Raw genomic sequence first — 3,241 nt, 5'->3', positions numbered from 1 at the left:
CCTTGTCATGAGTAATACTCTTTTAATATTTACCTTTTTTTCCTGTGCTAGCATTCATACCCCCTCAGAAGAAGAGCTGTCTTTACCAATGCACTGTACTAACATTCCTATACCAAATCCTTCCAAAATATTGACTTTTCAGAGTAAAGCAAGGAGGTCCAGGATGCATGAATCAATGATCTAAGCATATTTACTGAAATTCTCTTGGGCAAGGGCTGACACTTTTAAATATTCCTTAACAAAACCTCTGACTCTAGAAAGCACACTGTGATCCTATCACATGGAAATTATCCAAGGAAGCAGTGAGAGTCTGTGTAGTGCTTTCAGATCCTTTGGGATAAAGATGTTCTACAAACATAAGATGAGCTTTGTTATGAGTGAACTAGATTAAGATCACGAGTGTGAATAGCTCACTAGATTAGATAGTAGTGTGTGTGTTGTATGCCCTTAACTTAGCTCTACCATATCAAGCAGCAGGATGAAATACTGATGCTGACTTGGTATCAGTCTTTGGAGACCGTAACATTTCAATGCTTTGATGCTTCCTGCTTTTTCCAAGGCTGAAAATAATAGTTTTGGGCTCAAGAAATACCAGACAAGAGCAATTGTCATTAATTTTTATGAGAATTAAGTCTTTCAGTAGAGACTAAAAGTGTGCAGTGCGTATGACAGACCATGATTAGCAGATTTGAAGGTGTAGGGCTGTAACTTTAAGACATGTTCATCTCTTTCACCATTCAGAGAACCTTACTGTAAGTCATAGAATCATAGAATCAACCAGGTTGGAAGAGACCTCAAAGATCATCCAATCCAACCTAACACCCAGCCCTAACCAATCAACTAGACCATGGCACTAAGTGCCTTGTCCAGTCTTTTCATCCAGGCTTTTCTTCAACAACTCCAGGGACGGTGACTCCACCACCTCCCTGGGCAGCCCATTCCAATGCCAATCACTCTCTCTGGCAAGAGATCCCTCCTAATATCCAGCTTATACTTCCCCTGGCACAACTTGAGACTGTGTCCCCTTGTTCTGTTGCTGGTTGCCTGGCAGAAGAGACCAACACCCACCTGGCTACAGCCTCCCCTCAGGTAGTTGTAGACAGCAATGAGGTCCTGAACCTCTTCTTGAGGCTGCACACCCCCAGCTCCCTCAGCCTCTCCTCACAGGCTGTGTTTCAGGCCTCTCACCAGCTTCTTTGCTCTTCTCTGAACATGCTCCAGTACCTCAACATCTCTCTTGAACTGAGGGGACCAGATCTGGACACAGTACTCAAGGTGTGGCCTGAGCAGTGCTGAGTACAAGGGGAGAATAACCTCCCAAGTTATTTATAACCTCCCAAGTTATGAGTGCTTTACTACAAGTACTACGAATGCTTACTACAAGTGCTTGCTACAAGTGCTTTACTCAATGATATGTGGAGGTCCTTTCCAACCCCTAACATCCTGTGATATGCAAGAAGTCCTGCCCTAACTCTTAGTGTTCTGGAAGCACCCCATGAAGTGTCTGGTAGGAATGTGGACCCATTTGATATGGGGGTTTGAAGGGGCAGGGAAGATATTGGGAGTAACTTGAGAAGCTGAGGTAACATAAAAGCAAGAAAGAAAGTACTGACAGGAGCAGAGAGCATCAGGACTATTCAGTAGCTTGCCATGACTGGATGAAGCTTCTCCAGGGAAGAGGCTGATGCTGGCAGAAGCAGACAGCACTGCTGAGGCACTGCCCTTGCCACTGCGTGGCACTGCGTGGTCGCAGAAGTCTCAGTGGCCTGTTAGCATCTGTGAACTTTTGAGAGAGCATCCTCAGTGCAATATTTTGGTGCAGAGGCTAGAAAATTGTTTTCTTCTTGTTATTTTTCCCCCCCTCCCCTATTCTGTTTTCATGCAGGTTGGTTCTGGACCCATCTGCTGGTTCACTAGCATATGGAGTGCAATGCCTGGTTCCACATCCCGCCCTGCCCTACGCACAGAGTTGTGCCCAGGTTGATGGGAAGGCATTTATCTGTCAAGGCAGCAGGTGTAGTTTGAACAGCCATGTCCTGCCTTCTCTGCCCGTGTGCAATTTACTTTATGAGCATCCAGCCAAGTCACATGGCTGGACTAATACACATGAATAAACACATGTATAACTCCTTTAGAACAGTGCAATTATCTCCTGACTTGAGGCAGGAAATTCTGCTGACTCTGTTGCTATCTCTCCTGGTTTGTGTAGGTGTCTCTGATCTGAGACTCAGACTCCACTTTCTTTTCATCCTTTAAAACCTTCATGCTTCAATTTACTGTATTCCTGACTCAAAAGCAATATCCACTATGCAAATTATTGGCAGAAAGAGATCATTTTTTTATCCAAGGTCAGCACAGATTTACACTGAATTCATTATACTGCAATTGGCTTGGACAGGCTTGTGAATGCAAAGATTGTTTACAGAGTTGTTATTTCTTTATCTTATGCAGAGTTGGTCTTACACCAGGAAAGATGTTTTGATGTTTTAATGTAAATCTCTAGCAATTTTGAACAGGGAATTGGAAAGGAATAGGAACACTGAAAAGGACTCTCTGTGCCTTGCTGTTGCTGTCTCTGGGTCTGCAAACAAACCAGGAGTAATTGTTCATGCAGCTGCAGCTCTTGATCTGAGCAGTGGATAGGTGTAAATGAAAAGCAGTGGCTTACCAGCCCTGCTGTACTAATGGCTGCCAGTCACATGCCCTCAGTGACTCTGGTTCACCCTGTCATGGCAAACTGTGTGAGTGCTGCTGTGTGACATGCTGTGTCATCCAAGAAATCTGCAACAGGAACACTGATAAAATTCCTTCTTTTGATTCTAGTCTCTCTTTTAAGTACTTCTTGATAGCCATGCTTCCTGGGTATGCCTGTCTTCTTCCTTTTCTTTTTTTCTCTTCTCTTTTCTTTTTTTCTCTTTTCTTTTCTTTTCTTTTCTTTTCTTTTCTTTTCTTTTCTTTTCTTTTCTTTTCTTTTCTTTTCTTTTCTTTTCTTTTCTTTTCTTTTCTTTTCTTTTCTTTTCTTTTCTTTTCTTTTCTTTTCTCTCCTCTCCTCTCCTCTCCTCTCCTCTCCTCTCCTCTCCTCTCCTCTCCTCTCCTCTCCTCTCCTCTCCTCTCCTCTCCTCTCCTCTCCTCTCCTCTCCTCTCCTCTCCTCTCCTCTCCTCTCCTCTCCTCTCCTCTCCTCTCCTCTCCTCTCCTCTCCTCTCCTCTCCTCTCCTCTCCTCTCCTCTCCTCTCCTCTCCT

This window comes from Pogoniulus pusillus, chromosome 14, assembly GCF_015220805.1.
Source record: "Pogoniulus pusillus isolate bPogPus1 chromosome 14, bPogPus1.pri, whole genome shotgun sequence".
NCBI lineage: Eukaryota > Metazoa > Chordata > Aves > Piciformes > Lybiidae > Pogoniulus > Pogoniulus pusillus.
This window is presented reverse-complemented; position numbering follows the sequence as displayed.